The sequence below is a fragment of the Narcine bancroftii genome, chromosome 2 (genome assembly GCF_036971445.1).
Source record: "Narcine bancroftii isolate sNarBan1 chromosome 2, sNarBan1.hap1, whole genome shotgun sequence".
NCBI classification, from domain to species: Eukaryota; Metazoa; Chordata; class Chondrichthyes; order Torpediniformes; family Narcinidae; genus Narcine; species Narcine bancroftii.
This window is the reverse complement of record NC_091470.1, coordinates 40,623,779-40,649,455: the sequence shown is the minus strand read 5'-3', so window position 1 is coordinate 40,649,455 and position 25,677 is coordinate 40,623,779. Positions and strand designations below refer to the sequence as shown.

At 41.9% G+C, this 25,677-nt stretch overlaps 1 long non-coding RNA gene across 2 annotated transcripts in view; it reads left to right on the top strand.

Moving 5' to 3' along the window:
- Positions 1 to 21,453, top strand: part of LOC138752312 (uncharacterized) — a 61,300-nt gene extending 39,847 nt beyond the window's left edge. Inside the window, exons 1-3 of one of the 2 annotated variants that reach the window (XR_011350511.1) lie at positions 6,288 to 6,368; positions 7,814 to 7,904; positions 20,882 to 21,453. This is a non-coding gene — a long non-coding RNA (uncharacterized lncRNA). Of the gene's footprint in view, positions 1 to 6,287; positions 6,369 to 7,813; positions 7,905 to 20,881 lie in introns of those variants that run through there. The other variant, XR_011350510.1, reaches the window with a different exon arrangement.
- Positions 21,454 to 25,677: the final 4,224 nt, after the last annotated feature.

The window sequence follows — 25,677 nt, the reverse complement described above, 5'->3', positions numbered from 1 at the left end:
GGCAGAAACTCAGGGGGGGGCCTGAACTCTCCAGGACCGTTGCCCACTCCCCCTCCCTGCCGCAGGCCGACCCGCGACTCACGGTGACGGGGCCGCTGATCCGCCGAGATGCCGCCCTGCAGCGAGAGCCGATGCCCCCGCACTGTCGTTGTCCAACCTGATCGCCCGCAAACCCCGCCCTCCCACACAGAGGCCTGAGTAAGTATTATGAACTTTAATCTCAGGATAAAACGATCTTCCAATAGTTTCATGTCACAGTGATAAATATATTCCTGGTTAAAAATGGTCCTGCACCTGGATACAAGCTCATTAGGCATAAAACTTGAAAAGTGTGTAAATCAAAGGATATCTGTACCAATGGAAAAAGGGCATGGCAAATAACCCTGCTAGAGTTCATACCCACAATCAATCACCCATTTGATTGTTTCAGGAATCATGTTATTCTCCCACATTCTCAATAGCCCTCAGATATTACTATTCGACAGCACACTAGCAACATTTGACAAATCCTCTACAGAGAAATATTATTTATTGAATATTTTATTTCTCATTTGTTAATGCTTCTGGAAAGAGTTTATCCAAAACTATTATTAAACATTTATTTTAATAAGAAAAAGTTTAACATTACATATGTTGAAAGAAGAGAAAACATGCAGATGTTGTTGAAAATTTTCAAAAAATATTTAGTTTGGCCCTCGACTTAGTCCAAGTTTTTAATTTTGGCCCTCCGTGAATTTGAGTTTGACACCCCTGTTCTAAAGGAATACACCAGATAGGAAGAAGAAGCAAATAAAAGAGAATAAGTAGATAGCAATTAGCAATCCGAGAAAAATACAATTGTCTTATGTGGTTGTCTTTATATCAAAATATTTACACAACATTCTATTTCTTTTGTTATTTTAGGGTTTGAATTGTGTGATATATAATTGATACCAACATCTCAAGTATGTACTTCAGTGACAAAGCAACTTATCTTGAAAGTTGATGACCTCACTTCAGTGGGGATAGACTAAATGGACCAGCAGAGGCTGGCGTAAAGCTGAGAAATGAGGTGCGAAGTGTACATGCTGCACAACAGTTGAGGATGTTGCTGGACTCCTGTGGACTCAATGGCAAGTCCAGATGTGGAATGAGAGTCTAAATCCCTAGATGTAAAAATAATCTGCTGGAGAAACTTAATGGGTTGGGGAACTGTTGAGAGAGAGAGAGAGAGAGAGAGAGAGAGAGAGAAAGTGGGAGGAGGAGGGATAATGAAATGAGGTGAGTGGGGTAAGAGTGGGTGAAAGTAGAAACAGCAGGTGGAAGGGGAAGGGAGACTAGAGGTGGATTGCATTGGGAAAAGGAAACATAGGAGATGAGTTTAAATGTTAAATTTAGACAAAGAGCACAGTAAGTGGCCTTTCCAGCCCACGAACCCAAGGCCCCCCAATTGCACCCAATTGACCTGCAACCCATTTACATTTGAGGAAGCCAAAACATTCGGAGGAAACCCATGCAGACACGGGCTGAATGTAAACCTCCTTACAGACTGTACCAGATTCAAACCAGGGTCGCTGGCACCGTAACGGCATTGTGTTATCCGCTATGCTAACTGTGCCACCCTAATCCTCAGTACCTCCCTCAGAGATTTATACTTGGTGAACACTATCATAAATATTTTATTTTCATCAACAGAAATAATAATTCATTGGTTTATAACAGAGGAACATTAATCAATTGCAATTTTCCCAAATGTCAGAACTGTTGAATTACAATAAAAAAGGTTTGAAATAAGTGTCCCATATCTGTAGATGGATCATGAACGAATCTTTATTTCCCTATAGTCTAACAAAATATGTAGCTTAGAGAAATAGATCAGAAGCTTGCACATTTGTAAAGATGTTAAGTAAAAATGGTTTTGGTTCACAATGACCAAAACACCTTTTACATAAAGAGTAGACTAAAAGAAAAGGCCATCGGCCCACTGTATCTATACCAATTATGATGCAAATCTAACTAATCCCATCTGTCTGGACACCATGTATATCCTTTCAGTTCCTGCCTCTTCATGTGCTTTTTCCACCTCCCCTGGCAGCACATTCTAGGCACTTACCACTTTTCATGCCACAAAAAAACTTGTCTTGCATATCTCCTTTAAATCTATGCATTCTGGATTTTGACATTTCCACCTTGAGTGAAAGATTTACCATATCAATGCCTCCTATAATTTCATTTGTTTTCATCAGGTCACCCCTCAGCCTCCAGAAAAAAAAACAGTTCAAGTTTGTCCAACTTCTCATTGCTAATAATTCTAATCCTGGACACATCCTGACCAACCTCTTATCCATTATTTCTAAATTCTCCACATCCATCTGACTAGGACTACACACTACTCCAAATGCGATCCAACAAAGGTTTTATACAATTGCAACATGATTTGGCAAATTTTGTATTCAAAACAAATGATGAACAGGGAGCTATGAACCTACACTCCAAGATCACTGTGGATCCATGCGACTAAACATCCTGCTCTTTGACCTTTGATGTATACTTTCTTATTACATTTGACCTCCCAAAACTTTTCACCTCACACCGGTCACAGACCTCCAGCCAGCTAAACACCCCTTCACCTCTACCGGGTCTTCTATGTCCACATCACATGGCTGAATAAAATAGAAATCATCGGTCTGCAATAATCTTTACAGAACTCAGAACCAGAACTTATTGTCATGAACATGTCACAAAATGTATTGTTTTGCAGCAGATATTGCAAATAGCAAATATTGCTATACATTACATTTCAAAATAAATAAATAGTGCAAGAAAATAAGAGAATGGGAGGTAAATGTGCGGTTTGTGTCCATTCAGCATTTAAACTGGAATCAACTCTTCAAACTTGCACCAGGTCAACCCTAGTTAATGGTTTCATTAATTTCATTGGGGATTGTAAGACTGCAAAATAATTTGATGAGGAGAAGGAATAATTCTTTTAAATTGTCTAAGTTTTAAATTATTTAAAACTTTTTTTGTGTTGTTACCTGAAGTAAAACATGAAAGTCTTCAGACATTGTGATTGAAGTAAAAACACAATGCTGGAGAAACTCAGCAGGTCAAGCAGTACTTTATGTACCAAAGATAAAATTACCCAATTATAGCACGTCGAATGACCCAAAGATCTGTTGACTCAAACCAAGGCTTTTATTAGCAAATGACTGGAGCGTATTACATCGAGGTCGACCAGTCCAGACTGGTTAGGACCAGCCCTTTATGACCTGTCGGTGGGCGTGGCTACAGCTCTCAGCCAATCACTACAGCTATATGTAAATATATACAAATAAATGCATTGGTGATAGTATTCATACTTACACACCAATCAACACTTTGGGCTGAGCCCTTCAACATACCTTGTTTTTATTTTTAAATTTTTTAATCATTTTACAATGATTTAAATTAATTTCATTTTAATGGTTTATAAATGTTAAGAATATCAGTAGACTTTCAAAAATATTTAAACACTCATATCTTTGATGGGTGGCAATGATGGGGATGGTTTTGTCACCAGTCAAAGTTTTAGGAAAGGCATTCGAAGGGCTGTGTGGCTTTAATGATATGGGTCCTCTCGGGCCGAAAGAAGTTGGGCTGACACTCAGCGTATACTGGGCAGGCTCAGGTCAGGTTGCAGGCCTTCACAAAGTGTGCAGACCTGGTGATCCCCGGGTGACAGAGCTCCTCATGGAGTCTCTGCAGCCTGTCCAGTTGTACAATGGCGCATGTCCCATGGGAAAGGGTGACCACTGAGTTTGCCAGAATGTCGTAAAGGTGGAGAGTTTGATGGACTCATTGAGGTGTTTACATCTTCTCAGGCCTTAATGCTGGATTCCAGGATGTATTTGGTCAACAAGCTGCAATTGGATGGATGACGAAATGCACAGGATGACTGCGGAGACTAACCTGAACTGGCAATTTCTGTACCATTATGATTGTTTCATTAAATAGACTTCTGAATGTAATTTTAATGAGTGCAGGAAAAGGGCAATATTGTGTTCATAATGTAATTACTGACTGCAGGAAAATAATGAGCACAGGAGCACAAGTTGACTGCTTAATGAACTTTGAAATGCTGCTTTGGAGTTATAGCACTCCTAGTACGCTGCATAATTTACATCAAACCAAAACATCAATGATTCACCACAATCTGAACTGGAGAATATTTGAACTAAGTTAGAAAATGATCAATTGTTAACTGATCACATTAAATTTATATGATTGTTTGTCTTTCTGTTGGATATTTAAAGATTGATGGTAAATAGCAAGTTCTGAATGAAGGCCATGAGATTCAGAGGACGATCAGTCCTTGTTCACACAAGGGAAGAAGTAAGTTGCAGCAAATTACTTCAAGGCACATTTAAACTTTAACAAAGCTCCTTCTACTGGGTACTTGTTTGCATGTTTCCAACAAAACTGCAGTATATAATCAAAGCATTAATATTTACAACATTAGACTAACATAATCATAAATTTGCTTTGTTTCAATAAACCAGTAAATCTGAACCACAACTAGTACTTAACTATTTGCTAGTTTTGTAATTTTATCTAATTGCTAATATTTAAAATATTTAGAAAGATTACTATCATTCCTGATTGGTGGAAATGGCTGTGCTAACTGTTGGCAGGGCCCAGGTTAGTTACTAACAAAAAACCCACCTAGAGGCATCAAAGTCCTTATCCACTAATGGAACTCTAAGTCTGATGATGTTATTTGGCTCTGAGAGTTATTTCAACTTTAGTCTTAGGCAAGAAGGAACTGTTTTTTTTCATTCCAGAGTTGAGAAAGCTGACGAGATTCTCCATGGAAGCTTTCTGCGTTTCCTGTTGGCTCACGAATACCAACCCTTATCCCATTAAAAGGTTTAAAGAAATGAAGGCATACATTTAATTGTACTTGCACAACTGCAGAGTGTTCCAAGCTGTCATTGATGTGTAGGAAATAAAGCCACCAAAGATACTGCATGCCCCACAAGAATGATGTATTAATTGATTGGAGAATGATTGAGGGAATGAAGGATATGCCTTGTGGCTGTTTTATTGCGTCCATCTCAAGAGCAGGCTGTGTATTTCTCTTGTAATAAGTAACAGAGAGTGGAGAGATATGGAGCATATGCAGACAGATGGGATTGGTTTAAATTACCATCTTGGTTGACCTAGAAAGATTGTGCACTGAAGGTCCTTTTCTAATGCTGTACTGTTCTATGTTCCATGTGTAAATTGGAAGATGAGCAATGGAGTTCAAGAAAACCAAGAGCAGCATTAATTTTCCATATTATCAAGTGGCTATGCATGTGTTTAGTTAATGATGAAAGACCTACCAGCAAGGAGAACACCATTGTTTTATCTTCACAATAGTGTCACTCCATTATCTATATCTCTCAACATTAATCCTTGGACTGTTGAATATATCTTTGCTGGTGTAGTCACTTTATAAATGCTCTTAATTGCTCTCAATTTAGGCACTGGTCCATCTGAGAGGTCATGACTAATTAAACTCTCCTTGTCCTTCCCATTTTATGCACGTGCTCATCCCCATTTTTATTGCAGAGATAGGATGATGGGAGATCAAGTTCAAGTTTATGGTCGCACCTTGCCTGGAACAATGAGAGGGGTTCATTCAGTAGAGTGATGGCTATGGGGAAGAAACTATCCTTAAGCCTGCTGCGTAATTTCACATTCCTTAACCTTCTCCTCAATGGGAGGAGAGAAGAGAGAGTGTGACCTGGTGGGATGGGTCTGCGGTGTTGTGTTCACATATACACAATAAAGGCCACTTTGAGCTTAGCGTTCAGAACCTTTAATGAAAACAACCCCGCTGTACACTTTTCATGCGGGGCCCCTCGTTCGTTCCACTGCCCTGTTTGACCTGGAAACAACACAATACTGAAGCCCGCTCCCGTGAGATCATCAACAGGTCAAATGCCAAATTATTTAACCTTAGCTGTGGCTTCTGCTCATTTCAATTAAGATGAAAAACATTCATAATACATATTTCCATTGAACTCTTTTTTTCAGTCTCTCACAGGTTAAGTCTATGGTTTTATAAATTCTCTACCTAACCTTGTTCTCATGACGCCAGGTGAACTCTGGGATTTTGTTGCTGGTGACAGAGTCCCTGAACCTGCTTCTGCTGAAGTGTCCACTTCCGGCAGGTGCTCCTGTAGATAATTGCCCTGACACTCTAGCGCTGGTATAGACACGAGATGGTAATGATTCCTCCTCAGTTTTCCTTGTGTTCTGCTGATTAGGTACGACTATGGGCTGTGGTGTATGGATGTCACTGTGCCTTGTGCTCTTGCATCTGAGATCCAAACATGGCCTCCAGGTGGCAGCTTTGCAAGGTCGGTTGTTCTATGCCTCTTATTGAAATATTTTGCATCCACCCATCTTGTCTCCCTCTCCTTGGATTGGAGTTGTAGCAGGTCTGGGAGAGCTGGCTGCAACCTCTCTGGAAGGGTAGGCAATGTGGTGCGAAGGTGATGTCCCATGAGCAACTGAGCATGGCTGTAGATGTTGCTCAGAGGTGTGGCTCTGTAGGCCAAAAAGGCATGATAGGGATCCCTGGCCTTTTTAAGCAAGTTTTTAGCAGTTTGAACAGTGCCATTACTCTGGGGATATTTAGGGCTGCTGGTTACATACTCAAACCCATAATCCACCACAAAGTCTTTCATTTTGTATCCAGGGAATTGTGATCCATTGTCACTTATGAATGTCTCTGGATGCCATGTTGTGCGAACATAGATTTCAAATTAATAATTACATCTGTGGATCTTGTTGGACTGATGTACACTATTTCTATCTATCTAGAGAAATAGTCCACCACTAGAAAATAAGTACTGTCTCTAAGAGTGAATAGATCTTCAGGAATAACTAACCTGTGCCACACATGAGAAGTCCTTCATGCACGTTTAGAACTGCCCTCTCATGCCAGTAAACCCTGTAGCTGGTTCCTGTCTGGCCAACCCTCAACACAGTATCTCATGACATGTGTGCAAACACTGTTGGCACACAGCTGCTGTGAAGCTCATTCAGGTATCTGCCATTTGCTGGGTGATTGTCCAGCACAGACTCAATGTAGATATTAGTATCTTCCATGAGGTCACTGTCGGCATGTGAAGCACCATCTTTGAGTGGGGAGGCAGCAGAGAGTGTGTCAGCTGTCGTGAGGCTTTTTCCAGGTGTGTGTGAGATCGTGTAAGAGTACCTCATCAAGCGCATCCTGAACCTTTGTATCCAAGGTAGCAGTGAGTCCAAAGCCTGCCGATCTAGTAGACTCACAAGAGGTTTCCAGCTCAAAATGTAGTCCAAGGATGAGATCACTAAATCTCTCACAGGCCCAGGTCAGTGCTGGCACCTCTTTTTCCAGTTGATCATGTCGCTGCTCTGTCTGTCAGCAACCTAGATGCATAAGCAACTGGTGACCAAATGTCTCCATCGTTTTCTAGCATCACTGCTCCTAGCCCATAGGATGAGGTGTCAGCTGATATTCTCAGTTGCTTGTTAGGGTCGTACAGCCGAAGGACCGGTGCAGATGAGAGCTCATGCTTGAGGCTGCAAAATGTACTCTGTTGCTCATGACCCCAGCACCACTGGTTCTTTTTGGACAGCAGGTCTCACTGGCTTGTCATTTTTAGCCAGGTATGGTATGAACCTCCCTAACTAATTCACTATACCATACCAGACCCAGTTAAAATGAGATGATGTATCCAAGAAACTTAACCTCTCTTTTCCCAAACTCACATTTGGACATGTTGAGAGTGACCTGTACTTTTTCTGCTTGCTCCAGGAGAACACGGAGTCTAGCGTCGTGCTGGTCCTTTGTGGCCTCCCAGATGAGGATATCATCCATGTGACAGACAGCCCTTTCCAGATCTGCGGTAACCTCGATACCAATCCTGTTCTGGAAGTGTTCTGGGGCAGAGGAGATACTGTGATAAAGGTGGTATAGAGAGCTGATTCTTGAGACAAGGGAATCTGCCAAAAGACCGTGTTTGCATCCAACTAAGTGAAATATTAAGTGAAATATTGTGTACCTGTAAACATGCCTAAGGTTTGGTCTACTTTTCACGGCACACTGACCCATTCAAGTCCATACAAATGCGAACGTCCTCTTTGATCTTTTTTGGGGCTACCACCTTGCCACAACACCAATCTGTTGGTTCCTCCATGCAGCTGATTACCCCTAGATTTTCCATTCTCTCTAGCTCTTTCTTCACTTTGCCCATGAGTGGGCTTGACGTCAGGTTTGAGTTTAATGTTGCAAGGCTTCTAAACCAGCCTGAATCCTTTACAGAGTTTAGGATATGTATTTCTGACTGTCTCTTGGTCTATGCGTCAACTCTGTCTACCAGCTTGAGTTTCACTGAGGTTGGTCTGCTCAATAGCGCCACCTGTAGATCTCTCAACGGCTCTGTACATGCTGATCTTTGTGTGTTTCTTCAGGTGGTTGTTTTTCCAGACTCTTTTGTGTAGTCTTCCAAAGGCATTATTTGCCTTGGCGAGTCTGTTGTCTATCTCCTTGTCGATCCTTGCATCAGATGAAATTGTGCAGACGAGGTAGGTAAACTGGTTGACCGTTTTTGAGTTCAGTGTGCCCGATGGAGATGTGGGGGGGCTGGTGGTCATGGTGGGGAGTTGGCTGATGGAGGACCTCAGTTTTCTTCAGGCTGACTTCCAGGCCAAACATTTTGGCAGTTTCCGCAAAACAGGACGTCATGCGCTGGAGGGCGGGCAGCAACCTCCTTTGAAGAAGACCGCAGAGCCCACCTCACTGACAAAAGACAAAGGAGGAAAAACGCAATACCCAACCCCAACCAACCAATTTTCCCTTGCAACCGCTGCAACCGTGCCTGCCTGTCCCACATTGGACTTGTCAGTCGCCAACGAGCCTGCAGCAGACGTGGACATACCCCTCCATAAATCTTCGTCCGCGAAGCCAAGCCAAAGAAAGAAAGAGATCTATCACCACAAAGACTTCCTCTGTGGTGCTCCTCTCTCTGTCTGAGTGTGTTTTAGTAGCTGACCCCAGGACCATCAGTTTCACTCCAGCTGGACCATAGAGTGGCTTCTGAGCTTTATCTAGCTTACCCTCTTCGTGTATGACTTTTTTAAACTTCTGCTCGGGAATGCCTATAACGTCAGTTCCAGTCTCGATTTTGAAGGTTACCTTACTTCCTCCTATCTTGATGTTCCTTACTGGAAGCCACCTCTCCTAGAAACAGTCCATCCACATCCTCAACAACCTCATTCGCTGGCATTCTGCACTCTTGGCTGGGCACTGAAATGCTGAGTAGAAAGGTGTTTTACCATATAACCATATAACCACTTACAGCACAGAACAGGCCAGTTCGGCCCTACTAATCCATGCCGTAGCAAATCCCCAACCTCCTAGACCCACTGACCAACACCCGGTCCATACTCCTCTAGTCCCCTCCTATCCATGTAACGATCTAGTCTTTCCATATTTGGGGCATGCTTTGTGGTCCACTCTGCTCTGCACTGTTTTCTTAAATTTTGGTTCTCCCTGTGTCTGTTCCTAGGCTTTGTATTTGTGGTGTTTTCCCCTCTTCATGTGCATTGCATTCATTTCTACTTTACTAGCAGTGACATCCCCTTTCGTCAGTCTATGGCTGCTTTATTTCCTCTCACTGTCTAGCCATTGTGATAGCTTTTGTGAGGGTGAGGTCTTTATCAAGTTGGATCCTCACTGACAGTGATTAATCTCCAAGACCCACTACTAATCTGTCTCTCAAAGGTTTGTCATGCAGATCTCCATACTCACAGTTCTCTGACAGTACATACAATGCTGTGATGAATGAGTCCACAACTTCCATAGGATGCTGTCCTCTCTTGTTAAATTTGACCCATTCATATAACACATTTTTCTTTGGAACGAAATGTGTGTCGAAACCTTTCCTTACTGCATTATAACATTGATGCTGGTCGCTTGTTAAATCCAGCCCTCGTAGCACCTCATCACCCTCGTCCCCCATGCAGTATACCAGTTTATTCACTTGGTTAGCTTTGGTGGAGTTGTTCAAGTTACTTGCCAGTCTGAAACTCTCAAATCTCCTAATCCACTTCTCCCAATCCTTTGGCTTCGAGAAGTCGAAGGATTCCAGAGGTTTAATGGTGAAAGTCGCCATTGGAGGTGCTTCAGATCCCAGTTGGGGCACCTCTCCAGGTGTCCCGGCTCATACTCCATGCTGCAACTTTTTTTTTAAGCAGGATGTCTGTCTTCCAGTCCGTGACTCAAAGCATCTCCACTTCTGACACCATGTTGGGTTGGGTTCACATACACAATAAAGACCACTTTGAGCTTAGCATTCAATACCTTTACTGAAAATGACTCAAAGTATACTTTTCATGTGGGGCCCCTCCTTTGCTCCGTCTGACCCAGATAAAACACAATACTGAATCATCAACAGATCAAATACCAAACTAATAACATTACTACCAGAGGGTCCTACAGTAGGTTGGTTGCCTTACATGGGCAGCATGAAGTGCAGATGGAGTTGATGGAGGGGAGGGAAGTTTGAGCGACGTTTTGACCTCCATTCATCACCTTTTGCAGCTTCTTTCAGTGTCTTGTGCAGAGCAGCTCCAACACCATGCTGTGATGTATTCTACTTGTATGATTTTGATGGTGAACCTACAGAAAATTGAATGACATGGAGGACATACCGAACTTCCTTAGTCTTCTCAGAAAGTAGAGGCAGTGGTGTTCTTTCTTAACCGTCACATCAAGTGGTTGATCCAGGCCAGGTTGTTAAATTATTTACTTCCAAGAACTTGAAATGATCTACTGTCTCCCCCTTCAGGTAGTCAATAGTGGAGCCTCTACTCCCTCCCTGAAATCTTTGATCAGCTCCTTTGTATTGTGAATGACCAGCAAGTTGTTTGTTATCTCAGCACCATGCCACTAGACTCTCAAACTTGGTGGCCTGGAGTTGTTTGTTACATAAATTGTCAGGTGGTACACAGGAACAATTGCTTTTGAATAGAGCGGCTTTAAAATTCATTTTAAGGCTGGATCATTATTTAATGGCCATTGTTGCTGGAGCTCAGAAACACATCGAGAAACTTTCTATGATTCTGTCACGATTTCTGAGAATAAATGAACCTAAAAAAATTGAAGCAAGTGTAGTGTGGCCCACTTCACTTGTTCTAACCTTCAATAAAATTATGACTGATCTTTTACAAGAGCACCACTTTCCTGCACTAACTCCTTATTCCTTGATTTCCAAAAATCCAAAAACATATTGATCTCTGTCACTTTTCTTTGTATTAATCAATATATTATTGTTCACTAATGACCAGTCTACATGACACAAAGCAGTAAATGGATGGCATAGTTAGCATAGACGTTAGTACGACACTATAACAGCAACAGGGACCTAGGATTCAAATCTCATGCTGACTGTAAGGAGTTTGCGTGGGTTTTCCCTGATTGCTCCAGTTTTTACCCACCCTTCAAAATGTACTGGGGGGTAGGTTAATTTGGATGAAATTGAGTAGCAGAAGATTAAATGGCTGGAATTGGCTTCTACTGTGCTGTAAGTCCCACAATATCAATTTGTTTTGGTAAATGATCCATTAAAAAAAACTTATTTGAAGATATCCTTCCATACTGGATTATTGGGTACAGCCCAGGCAGGGTGTTAAATGACCACCAATGCAAACATGCCTCATCTAATCTAGGTAATGAGAATGCTAATTGTATCTGCTGTTCGTCATGAATTAATAAGTTTGGTAACATTGTTTCTCAGTATTAAATACAGTGAAAGAGCTGTATTATAATTTCCACATTTTTATTACACTAGTTACTCTATTTTAATTTTAGGAGAATATTTTGCTCATTGTTGAAGTTTTATAAAGACTTCATCATGTTTAAAATCAATCAATATCTATAAATATTTATAACAGATGGGTGTGTTTATGGGTCTTTCTAATGGCATAGCATTCGGTTGGCATTTCCATTACTTTGCTTATTCTCCAATTTTTAACAATGATTGATTTTGATATTTTTGACTTAAACACATCACATTTATCACCTTCCTCCCTGCCCCATCTATACATTAACTATATGTGCAGTGAATTAAGCTGAGCAGTACAGGCAGCTGGTGCTTGGTGACGGACTGTGGGCTGTTGGTGACATAACTCAAGGAACCCATGCAGGGTGTGGGCTGTTGGCGACTGTGGTCAAAGGACTCACACCAGGCTACAGATTGCTGGACATTGGCTCAAGATTGGTTGAAGGGTACCAGGTATCGGAAGTAAAAGGATGCCAAGGGTGCTGAAAGCCTCCTGATCGTGTCAGGGGTTTGGATCTGGAGCTCGGGTGGCTGAAGGCTCTGTAGTTGCTGAGGCTGAGGAAGCACTGGAGGTGATCCATGTGTGGTGATATGTAATTACACCACTAGGTCACCAGGGGTCATCCTGGTGACCTTGTATATAAAGCAGTCCAGAGCTACAGTCTAGCCTTCCAGGTTCGTCTTGCAAAGAGACAAGACCTTTTAGTGTACATATTAGTTTATTAAAGTTGTCTTATACTCGCACCGCTGGTGTGATTATTGTCAGTACACCAAAGATTCAGTGATTCCGTGGGGACTTGGCTTTGCTTCTCTTCCTCTAACTGTAAGGGGCACTGGGCAATTTCTACTGATGGCAAATCTTTGCCGCCTTAAGGAAGAATAAAGTCAATTTTGTTCTATTTCACCTGTTTTATTACATGACAGAAAAGGAATCTTGAATCCTGAGTTTGTAAATTTGTTTGGTCAAAGAGATGAACAGAAGTAGAATTCTCGACTCTGATCCATTGCCCCAACAGGAACAGCCAAAAAGAACCCCTTTGACCTGTTTATTTAATAATTTTCCACGGCTTTGTGTAGAGCAGCAGGTGGATACTGTAATTAAAAAAATCAGGGTGTTGCAGCCAAAATAGGCTGAGATGCACAAATTCTTCACAATTGCTAATGAACATTGATTAGCTGCTCCATTTGATCCATTTAGGCCACCTATCTAAACATAGACAGTCTCTTGGGACCATAGAAACATAGAAAATAGGTGTAGGAGTAGGCCATTTGGCCCTTCAAGCCTACACCGCCATTCATTTTGATCATGGCTGATCATCCACTCAGTACCCTGTTCCAGGTCTCTCTCCATACCCCCTGATCCCCCTAGTCACAAGTACTGAATCTAACTCTTTCTTAAATATAGCTATAGAACCGGCCTCAATCACTTCCTGTGGCAGAGAATTCCATAAATTCACCACCCTCTGAGTGAAAAATTCTTCCTCATCTAAGTCCTAAAGGACTTCTCCTTTATCCTTAAACTGTGACCCCTGGATCTAGACTTGCTTAACATTGGGAACAATCTTCCTGCATCCAGCCTGCCAAATCCCTTAAGAATTTTGAACGTTTCTATTAAATCTCCACTTAATCGTCTAAACTCCAGCAAGTGCAAGCCCAGTTGTTTTAGCCTTTCTTCATATGCAAGACCCACCATTCCTGGTATCAATCTGGTAAACCTTTTCTGCACTGGCTCCACGGCAATGATGTCTTTCCTCAGATAAGGAGACCAAAACTGAACACAATACTCCAGGTGAAGTCTTACCAAGGCCCTAAACAACTGCATCAATACCTCTCTGCTCCTGTAATTGAATCCTCTTGATATGAACGCCAACATACCATTCGCCTTTTTTACTGCTTGCTGCACCTGCATGCCCACTTTTAATGACTGATGCACAGTGGCACCCAGGTCTCTTTGCATCTCCCCTTTTCCTAATTGGATACCATTAAGATAGTATTCAGCCCTCCCATTCTTTCCTCCAAAGTGGATAACCACACGCTTATCCACATTATATTGCAAGGATGACTTGCTTCTTTTCTGGTTTCTGAAGTGACGAAAGAGGATATAAATAGTATAGGTGAAGGCTGATAGAAGAGGTTAGTGAATGGCTTGTGAGAAACTCTGCTTCTTCTGTTCTCAGCACCATCTTGAATGCTTCTTCATCATTTTGAGCGGTCATGGGACAGAGGCTCGCAGGAGTCAGTGAGGATAATGCATTTCTTCACTGAGGCTTTGAAACCATTCTTACATGGTTTTCCCTACCTGTCCGGTAATCTCATCCCATGATGCACCTTAAAATCGAGTGTCTGATTTTGCAGTTTAGTGTCAGCTGTGTGAGTGAAATTGCATGTTAAGTGTTTCTGACCAACTAGTAGAGGCGATGTTGGCCTAGGAGACAACACTGAGATTGATTTGCTTGTTCTTCCAGGGAACTTGGAGACATTGTGGATCATAATGTACCACTGCCTTGAGATGCCTGTTGTGGCTGGTTCAAAACTCGAAAGCATACAGTCCATTATGTCCACAGCTTTGTGTCGGACTTTGATTTTAATCTGTAATATTTAAAAAAATTTAGACACACAGCCCTTCAGACACATGAGCCCATGCCCACCAAATACACCAATTAACCTACCCTGTATATTTTTGAAGGGTGGGAGGAAACCAGAGCACCTGGAGGAAATTCACGCAGACATGGGGAGAATATACAAACTCCTTACAGACAGTGTCAGATTCAAGCCCATGTCACTGGTGCATTGTGCTAACTGCTACCCCAACGATACTGCACAAATATTTCAAATACTCCAAATCCTGAAATACTTTCATCCTTCATCATGTAAATGCTGGGTTGACAGACTAAAGGTGGTGGTGGTCTTCATCATCAACAATCTATTTCACTGCAAGGGTCTCTCGAGATACACACATTTTCCAGCATCTGGCAATCAACTATAATTGTCGGAGGAGAGGCACAGGTTGGTAGAGTTTTGTTTTGTGGATGTGGAATTAAGGCCCAGCATATTTAAATGAAAGTGTTGATGATCACTGGAGCTGAGTTGTGCCGTGTGTATAGGTGGGCTTCACTTAACATTATTGTTATGTTCTTGAGAAGTGCTACTTTAAGTGAAATGATGTTAAACAAAATCCATTTTACCATAGGCTCAATGATAAAAACTAAGAATTAAATTCCTACAATTTATTTCTGGTGACAAAAAACATTCCCAAACTTCTAAATAATGACCCCAAACACTTTTTTCTCTTTTATAAAAATGCAAGTTCATTTTGGTATTCATTTACAAAAAGGACAGTCTCATCTACATTAAAATTTTACTGCAGTGTGTATCAATCATCAATAATTTTCTTCAGTAAAGCCAGGTAAGCAGCTCAGAATCAAAGAAAAAAAACCCAATATCTGTTATAAATTAAAGAAAAAACATTTTGAACTTTGAAGGAAATTGAACAAGCTTCAAGAGACCAGGGTAATTCATATAAGTCGTTATTTTCAGCGACTTGCATCCTAATGGAGATGATTTGTGGACGAATAAACAGAGAGAGACAGAAACAAAAGGAAAGAGCTCGAGAAAGATTTATTTTATCAGGAAAGGGAAAACTGAAATAAATTGAGAACCAGAAACCCTACACTTAGAATAGATTATGATCAGGTCCAGTGCTCCTGGAAAATAATGTGAAATTAATCACCTCTCAAATCTATGCAAACATAAAAATACCGTACTTACACAAAATCAGAATGGACCAAAATGATTTATTGCCAAAACCTTTCAGAATTAATGTATTTATTGCAATTGAGGACATGTGCCGGGTAATTTGCATACTGCAAGGTTCTCCAAGCAGCAACATGATCGCAATCAGGTAATCTGTAGATGATGATGGTTGAAGGATAAATGTTGATCAGGTCACTAGGGAGAACTCCCCTGCTCTTCGTTCAAATCTACATTAGTGAGCAAATAACCTTACCTTCATCCCATTTTAGGACTTTATGACTTGTATCATTTTCCACAATAGAGTTAAGTTCACAAGTGCTGCACCATTGATGCTCTAGCCACCTGTCTGCTTTGTTCCCCAATGGAAGGTCCAGTGTTGTGCCCTCTTTCATAGTGATCTCTATGTATTGTTTAAGGAAAACATTCTGGACACCCTGCCACCCTATCCAATAGTATTGGTTATTCATTGCACTTGTATTTCTGAAATGTCTTTTGCTGTTGTTATAATGCAGAGTTTTTCATAGGGATCTAGGAGCAGTGTGGAAAGAGAAAATAGCTGTAGGTTCCTTTAACTAACAGGGCTGAAGAATCTTGACTGAGACATATTGTCTGAGAGGTAACGAGTCTGAATGCAGCTTACTTACAAAGAAAGAGTCTTTATTAATGTGTGAAGAAAGTCGCATCAGGGATTGACACTTGTATAGGCAAGCCATAGAAGGGTTTGATCCAAATGCAGGCAAATGGGATTAGTGTCGATGGTCAGAAAGGTTGATGATGACATAATGAGATGAAGGGGCTATACAATTGTATGGTTCTATGAATTGATAGTTTAAATAGCCACTGTTAATTGTTCCTAGTGTGTAGGTGAATAGTGGAATGGGAATACATGGGAACTAAAAGAGAAAATGGAATTAGTGTATTCTGAGTGTAAATGGGTGATTGGTGAGGCAAGAGGCCTGATCAAACATCCTTCCCACGTCTGACCTCAGAGCAAGAAATTAGGAGATGGAAACATTAACTCCATGGAAGAAATATTATTGAAGGAAAAGAGAAGTCTAAATAACTCCATAAAATTGCAAGAGGAAATAAATATATAAATAATACAGACTTGCATAATTTATTAGTTCCATTTTTGAACAAATTCACAGTCAACAACTGAAGAATATGGATGAGAAAAGTCCATTCAATCTGTCAAAGCTGTTCCTCCCACATGCTGGGTATAATCCATTCAGTTGTCAGTTATACCCAATGTATTTTATCTTTGAAATGTGAGTAAAGCCACACGTCAGACTACCTCATTATTTCTACATTGGATATTATCAATCTCTAATCTATCGTCTTCTCTGACATGACGAGAACTGTTAATGACTGCCCTTTACATAAAGGTAGAATTTGACTAATGGAGATGCTCAGAAGCTCTCATTAACATAAATTCAATGTTTATCAGTGTAGTACTCTCTAGTAGCTGGTGTCAGATTTGGCACACAGGAAGACTGTTGTAGTTATTGGAGGCCAAATACCTTCAGACTGCAAGAAGAGTTCCTCAGGGCAGCATCTTATCCTGGGGATCACTGACAGCTTCATCCACCATATCTCCAAGTGGAGCTGTTTCTTGATGTTTGGAATATTGTGTTCAGTTTTGGTCACCTTATTACAGGAAGAATGTAGAAGCTTTGGAGAGGTGCAGAGGAGATTGACCAGGATGTTGCCTGGATTGGCAAGTTAATAGAACAAGGGCTTTTCTCTTTGGAGCGAAAAAGGATAACAGGTGACTTAATGGAGATCTACAGGATTATAAGAGGCATAAAATGGACAGCTTAGCACCCTTTTCCTGGGGCAACAGTAGCAAATACCAGAGGAAATCTGTTTAAGGTGAGGGGAGGAATGTTTAGCGGAGATGTCACAGAGAGTAGTGGATGACTGAAATGCATTGCTGGTGGTGGAGGCTGGTACAATGGGGACATTTAAAATACTTTTAGGCACATAGATACTAGAAACATAGAGTTATGGGTGTGAAACAGGGAAGGTTAGATTTTTGAGTAGGCTTATATTGGATGGCACAACAAATCTTTTAACGTACCAAAATGCAGGAAGTGAAAACAAGACATGATGATCATGTTGACAATGATGTTACCAAATAAAATGACTTTCAATTATTGAACAATGCATTTGAATATTTTTCAACTATAAATGTAAATCTTAGTGCAGGCAGATTTAGTGGTAACCTTCCTCCTCAGCTCAGGAGACCACTGGACATTCATTCATAAGTGCTGCCTCAGTGCAATCTACTTGTGTGTTACTGTGCGATCAGCTGGAAGGAAGCTCACTCAAAGGGAATGAGATGGACCAAATTTGCTTTTGCCTCCTCCCAAGAAAGAACAACTCATTTCAAAATGGTCCTTTCTTTCACAACTCAGCTGAGAACCAATGAAGGTTGTTCAGGGTCATTTAAATGAGAAGCCTCTTTCAGACTAAAATTCAAGATCTTTCAAATGGCAATTTGATGTTTGAGATCTTAGCTATCAAGTTAATGCTGTTAGATGTTGCTGGATTAAAATGAACTATTTGCCCTCTGCAGACAGTCAGGCACTATTTTCTCGAGAGCCAAGATGTGCTGTTTGGCCCACATGTTACAGGGAATAATAATTTATGATTAAAATGTGGCGCAGTTAGCACTCTGCTATTATGGCATGAGCGATCTGGGTTCCAATCAGTACCGTCTGCAGGGAGCATTCTCCTCGTGCCTGTGTGGGTTTTTTTTTAATGGATGCTCCAGTTTCCTCTCACATTCCAAAGACATTCGGTGATGAGTCACATGTATGTTTTTGGGCAGAATGGACTTGTGAGCTGGAAGGGCCTGTCTCCTCAAATGGGTTCTCCCTATAGTAGGTGGGTTGGAGTTTGTGGTAGTAAAAATTATGAAATTGTCAGGGTTCTTTGCATTACAGCAAAAGCCATGGCAACTTCTTGCATTCATTGGTAAATGCAGAAATCCAAAAAATTAATGTAATACTTGGCTCCTTGGTGGGTACACTGTAGTAATCTTTGCCATAGAATCATGATAGAATCAATAGTGGATGCCATCTCACTGGCTCTACACAAAGCCCTGGAACACCTGGACAGCAAAGATGCATACATTGTCTACAGTTCGGTATTTAACACCATCATCCCCTCAAAATTGATCAGCAAGCTCCAAGACCTAGGATTCAACACCCCACATGGATTTCCTCACTTCCAGACCACAATCAGTGATGATTGGTAAGAACATCTCTTCCATAATTTCCAACAGCACTGGAGCACCACAGGTCTGCATTCTTAGCCCCCTACTTTATTTACTTTACACCTATGACTGTGTAGCTTGCTCTGACTATAACACCATCTACAAGTTTCCTGATGATTCCATGGTAGTGGGTTGTACAAAGGATGGGGATGAGTCTGCATATAGGTTGGAGATTGAAAACTTGGCTGAAAGGTGCAACAACAACAACATTGCACTCAATTTCGCAAAAAATAAGGAGCTGATTGTTGACTTCAGGTAAGGAAAGGCAAAGGTTTACAATCTAACGATCATTGGGGAATCAGAAGTGGAGAGGGTGAGCAAATTTAAGTTCTTGCAAGTCACTACCTTGGAGGATCTTTCCTGGACCCAACACACCAATGGCATCATGAAGAAAACATGTCAGGACCTCTACTTACTCAGGAATTTGTGGAGGTTTGGTATGACACAAGAAACCCTGGGAAATTTCTGCAGAGGTATGGTGGAAAGTGTGCTGATTGGCTGCATCATGGTCTGGTATGGGGATATCAATACCCTGAGCATAAAGCCCACAAAAATGTAGTGGACACAGCCCAGGACATCACAGGCAAAACTCTCCCCACTATTGAGTACATCTACAGGAAACACTGCCTTCGGAGAGCAGCAGCAATCATTAAAATCCCACATAACCCAGCACCCGCTCTGCCATCAGGAAAGAGGTATGGGTGGCACAACACTCACACCACCAGGTTCAGGAACAGCTGCTCCCCCTCCACCATCAGACTCCTCAACAACAAACTCAATCATAGACTCATTTAAGGACTCTTACTTGTGCCATTCATTGATTTTTTTCTACTTCCTCTGTATTGCACAGTCAGTTTGTTTACATTCATTATCCATTCGCAGTTTAAAAAAAATTGTTTACACTATGTACAGTTTTTTTTGTACCGCGCCCTCAGGGAAAGGAATCACAGGATTCATGTATGGACTCTGATAATAAATCTGAAATCTGTAGGCACACACTCAATGATACAGAAATGGCTTCATCCTCTCAGCCATCAGATTTCTGAACAGCAATAAACCTATATATGCTACCTCAGTTTTTCTCTTTTGGTACTGATTATTTGTTTTTTAAAATCTTGTATTGACGGAATTGTAATTTATAGTAATTTTGGACCTTGTACTGTATAATACTGCTGCCATAAACAACACATTTCATGATACATGCTCATGACAATAAACCTGATTTTGAGTTGATTATTCGCAGAGCCCAGGTTTTCTTACTATATCAGAGCATAGTCAATTCTCTCAGCAAACTTCAAGTGCGGTCAATTAGAATATGGCATGGATTAATGCAAATTAAACAATTGAATTGCTTACCTGTGCCTAACAATTCCATTGAACTTCAGTCGTTTTTAACTTCAGCAGTTTATTTAAAGCCAAGATCAACTGAGGGAGAAATGGTACAAACAATGTAATAGAATGTTAAATCATGTGCATGTGATTTGTAGTGCCCAAATAATATTGGGTTTTACACAGATATGCCAAAATAATTCTTTTTGCAATATTTGGCCAGAAAAATGTATTAGTTGAGAATAATAATAATACTGGACCATCTGTCGGTAAATATTGCAGATTTATTTATGAGGAAATGCATTGAAAGATTTGTAATGTGATGACTGGAAGATTGGCTGAAGTACAAGATTGATAAAGCATATCAAATATGTTTACCCAGATGAATAGAAGGAATATTCACTAGGTGGTCAGTTCGTAAAAATGGTTTGTTCACAGTTGGTAAACACAATAGTTATTTAACGATTAGCATAAGAAACATAAATGCTTGGAACTGAATACAATGCTGAATAAAGAATTTTAATGAGCTGATTTTAACCTCATAGGATTTTTCTATTAGTAACAGGTTAAAATGGTAAACTGATCTTGCTACTGACTGTTATTTTTATATATTTAAGCATGTTCCAAGCATGCTAATATTCTTTGATTAAACATCCTCATTTAACATTCTGTTTCATAGTTTGCAGGTTTAGGTTGCCACATCAGACATCTCCATTTTTTGGGATTAATGCTGATTAATTGAAAGACCTACGCTGATGTGGAGACCTTTACACCTTTTGGATGTCTCGAAGCACATCGTAGTCATTTATATGAAGTAAATTCAGAAAATTGATGGAGAAGATGACAGATGCATTCTTGTCTCTGAGCACTAAACCTCAGTAGGACATTGGATTCTAGTTATACTTATTTTCCAGAATTCAGTTCTATTAGCTACTATGTAGTGGAGTAAATTGATATAGGTGGGCAAAATGTCATGGGATGAAGGGACTGCACTGTGCTGAAATGTTTTATGTTCACTGCTTTTGTGTTTCTTTTATGAAAACCAATATACAAAATATCAGTTTATTATCTCTGCCATTTGCTCATTTTGCATTATAACTTATTCTGCCTTTTGAATGGATCATCATTCACTTCCTTCACTTTCTTATTTCATACGGTCATAACTCTTTTTCTGTCCTGAATATGTTCTTTGAATTTGTCCTCAAAGTTGTGTTTGATAATTTGATGTGTCTACTCTATATGAAAATTAAATTTCCCCATGATTATTGCATTATTTGAAATATAGATCCTAGTTTCTTCTTGGAGGAATTGATTTATGCTTATATCAAAGGTTCAATTTCCTTTTATTGTCATGTAATAATACATAAAAATATAATATACATGATATACTTCAACATTTGTCTGCCATAAGGCAATCAAAGAATGACCATTAGCATTGTCTGGTGCCCCCAACAATAAGAGAAAGAAGCAAAATGGGGTCCCAACAGAGTCATTGAATGCCCATGGATCCTCCTCCAGAGCTCCTGAAGGCTCTGCAACCTCACAGACTCCAGTTCAAACCATTGGCAGTCTAAGCTCCAGATCAAAGCCACTGATATGATTAGGAACCCTTTAGCATCTAACGAACTCTTCTTGCTCTCTTCACCCTCACGAATCCAGTTGATACCTGGGTCCCAGGAGTCAATCTCCAGCAGGCCCGCAGCCCATGTGAGTCCTTCGACCATAAGTATGCGTCTGTGTGGATCTTTCAACTACATGTCACCAACAGCCTGCAGCCTGTGTGAGTCCCTCAGCTATTGAGCCCCTCATTGGACCACTGCCATGGTTACCATCCCGTAGGGTCAGCTCCAATGTTTCTACTTCTCCACGGGAAGTGTTCTCTTTGTTTCTGGTGCCCTGTGCTGGTATGCTGCTCCCTTGGAATCTGCCACCTCTCATGTTACACTGCCCAGCATAGGCACCACCATCTTGGGCACAGACCTTCGTGGTTACAGGAATGACAAAAAACACCACTGGCTCCTTTAACAGGCTGTTTAAGGCCTGCATAGAGCCATTAGCATTAGGACCTGGAGGTAGATCCCTGTGGAACACTGATGTGTCCTTGGTCTTCTGGGTCCACACTGTGGTGATTGGGAAATGGTGATCCTCTTGATCACTAGAGATGAATGTTCCACCTTGGGTTAGATGAAAAATGGATTCCACGAGGTTGTGAGTTGTTAATAAAATAAAATTAATGCAAAATAACTTATGTTTCATTATTACAATAATATAAACTTCACATGGTACCAGGAAAGGGTATCAGCAGGAGGCATGGAAAGTGTGAACCCTTCTGATGCTGTGAATTGGACTGGTAATGTCAACCATGAGTGGCAGTTTTTCAAGCAACAATTTATGCTGTATCTGCAAGCCATTGGACTCAATAGCAAACTGGATGCTTGAAAGATTGCACTGCTACTCATTGTGGTGGGGCCTCAAGCACTTGAGGTTTTCAACACATTTGTTTTTGCTGAGGCAGATGACCAGGGTAAGTTTGACAAGGTTATTGAGATGTTTGATGGACACTGCTCACCAAAGAAAAATGAAATGTTCAAGAGGTAAATGTTTTGCTTGTGCACGGAGCACGCTTTAATATTTTTTATAAACAGACTTGAATTTGAAAACAAGGACATCCATGATCAAATTGTGTTTGGAATTATTGACAAGAAAGTGAGAGAGGTTGCTATGAAAGATGGAGCTTACCTCAGCTGGAGATGTGAAAGTATGCCATGCCAGTGAATCAGCTCTGGGAACCCAGGACAGTTCATCCATCCAGTTGGACCTATCAAGGCTTGCCATCAGCACCAATTTGAGGTGGCAGTGGAAACTCTTGACTAGTCCATTGGCTTGAGGGTGGTAAGCTGTGGTAAGGTGCAGCTGGGTGCCCAGGAGTCTGGAGTGTTGTGTCCACAGGGCAGAGATGAATTGTGCTCTCTTTAATCTCTGCCGGGGCACCAAACGGGAGACCTAGGTGGAGAGGAAAGCCCTGGCACATGATTCTGTGGAGGTGACTGGGATGGGTATGGCCTCTACCCAGTGAGTAAATCTGTCCATCACTGAGCAGGAAGTGGGATCCCCGGGAGATGGGCAGGTGTCCGACTATGTCTAGAAGGACCTGTTGAAACCTTCTGGTTGGTCTGTTGAAGTGTTAGAGTTCATTCTTGGTGTGTCACTGGAACTTGGACGTCTGGCAGTCTGTGGGGGGTTCTTCACTCACTGTGGCCATGTCAAACAAATTTTGTGGATACTAGCCAGATGGATGGTGTGAGGAACGATAGATTAAGTCGAAAACCATCCCCTCCACTGTGTGGGGATGAGAGGTCAGGGCTGGCATTGTGCCATCGGCATCCAGCGGAGCTGTAGCCCCGTGATTGCTGTTCTGGAGCAGAATGTCTTGGGGTTGTTCTGATGTGCCTGAGTCAGATCATGGTAGTCGATACCTCTGTGACAGGTCATTGACTGTAGGCCTGGAAAGTGCATAGGCAACAAAGTTGTGCTCTCTGGAGAGGTGAAGAATAGCAGAGGTGAATTCAGAAATGTAGGACGTGTCAGTTTTCTTTTGAAAATTTTATTTTCATTTGCATCAAATATAAATAATGAACCATTTGTTGAACAAAATATGATAGAAAATGACACAAAATGATACAAAATTTTTTATTACTTTTCCCCACTCCCTCCATTCCCCTCTCTTTTTCTTTGGCTTGGCTTCGCGGACGAAGATTTATGGAGGGGGTAAATGTCCACGTCAGCTGCAGGCTCGTTTGTGGCTGACAAGTCCGATGCGGGACAGGCAGACACGGTTGCAGGGGAAAATTGGTTGGTTGGGGTTGGGTGTTGGGTTTTTCCTCCTTTGTCTTTTGTCAGTGAGGTGGGCTCTGCGGTCTTCTTCAAAGGAGGTTGCTGCCCGCCGAACTGTGAGGCGCCAAGATGCACGGTTTGAGGCGATATCAGCCCACTGGCGGTGGTCAATGTGGCAGGCACCAAGAGATTTCTTTAGGCAGTCCTTGAACCTCTTCTTTGGTGCACCTCTGTCACGGTGACCAGTGGAGAACTCGCCATATATCATGATCTTGGGAAGGCGATGGTCCTCCATTCTGGAGACATGACCCACCCAGCGCAGCTGGATCTTCAGCAGTGTGGACTCGATGCTGTCGGCCTCTGCCATCTCGAGTACTTCGACGTTAGGGATGAAGGCACTCCAATAAATGTTGAGGATGGAGTGGAGACAACGCTGGTGAAAGCGTTCTAGGAGCCGTAGGTGATGCCGGTAGAGGACCCATGATTCGGAGCCGAACAGGAGTGTGGGTATGACAACGGCTCTGTATACGCTTATCTTTGTGAGGTTTTTCAGTTGTTTGTTTTTCCAGACTCATTTGTGTAGTCTTCCAAAGGCGCTATTTGCCTTGGCGAGTCTGTTGTCCCCTCTAAAGTAAAAAAAACTCACTATTCATCTAATCTAACATGATCATTTCATCCTCTAAATATTTAGTTGGGAGGAGCAGGATGCGTGGACTATGTAGATCACACATGTCAAACTCTGGCCCACGGGCCAAATTTGGCCCGTGATATAATTATATTTGGCCTGCAAGATCATTTCAAAAATGTATTAGAGGTGGCCCGCCCTGCAGCGAGAGCCGATGCTGTTTTTTGGTAATGTCACCCCCACCATCCTCCCCCTTCATTGCACATCCTTCCCCACCCCCTAACTATCCCCTCCCCCCAAAACCACCCCCCTTAAAAGATGGCCAAATAGCCTCAAAAAGGAATCCAGAATGGTAAAGTTCCACAAACCTGCTGGGAATCCTAACAACACCCGGGCATCAGATCCACGGGACGCGGAGGGAGCAAAAGTGTTGCAAGTTGGCCGTGAAACTTTGAGAACGGGGAAAACAAAATTGTAACACGAGAAGTCTGTCGATGTCATCAGCCGGCAAGCCAGTTGGAAGGCTCCCCGCACAACCAGTCACTTCTCCCGCCTGTCGAGCGGTGCGGCGGATTGGCGAGCACCTGTGATTTCCTGTCGGCGCAACGTACATGGCAGGCTGCGCACGGCCCCCGCTGTTCCACCAAGGCTGATCGGCAGCGCGCTGGGCCTGAGTGGGTGGGTAAGCAGGTGTGGGCAGAGGGTGTAGGTGAGGAGTAATGGGCAGGGGAAGTTATGGTGGTGCGAGGGGCAGTTAGAGGGAGGGATGAGTAGAAGGAGGGGTGGATAGGGAAGAGGTAAAAGGGGAGGGGCAGGGCGAGAAAGGGAGGGGTGATTAGAGGGTGAGAGACAGGTAGAGGGAGGAACAGGTTGAGGGGAGAGGCAGTAGAGGGGCGTGTATAGGATGGGGTGGGTAGAGGCAGAGCGAGTGGAGTGAGGGGTGAGTAGAGGTTGGGTAAAGGACTGGTCAGGTAGAGGGATGGTGGGTCGAGGGTGAATAGAGGCCTAGAGCCTGA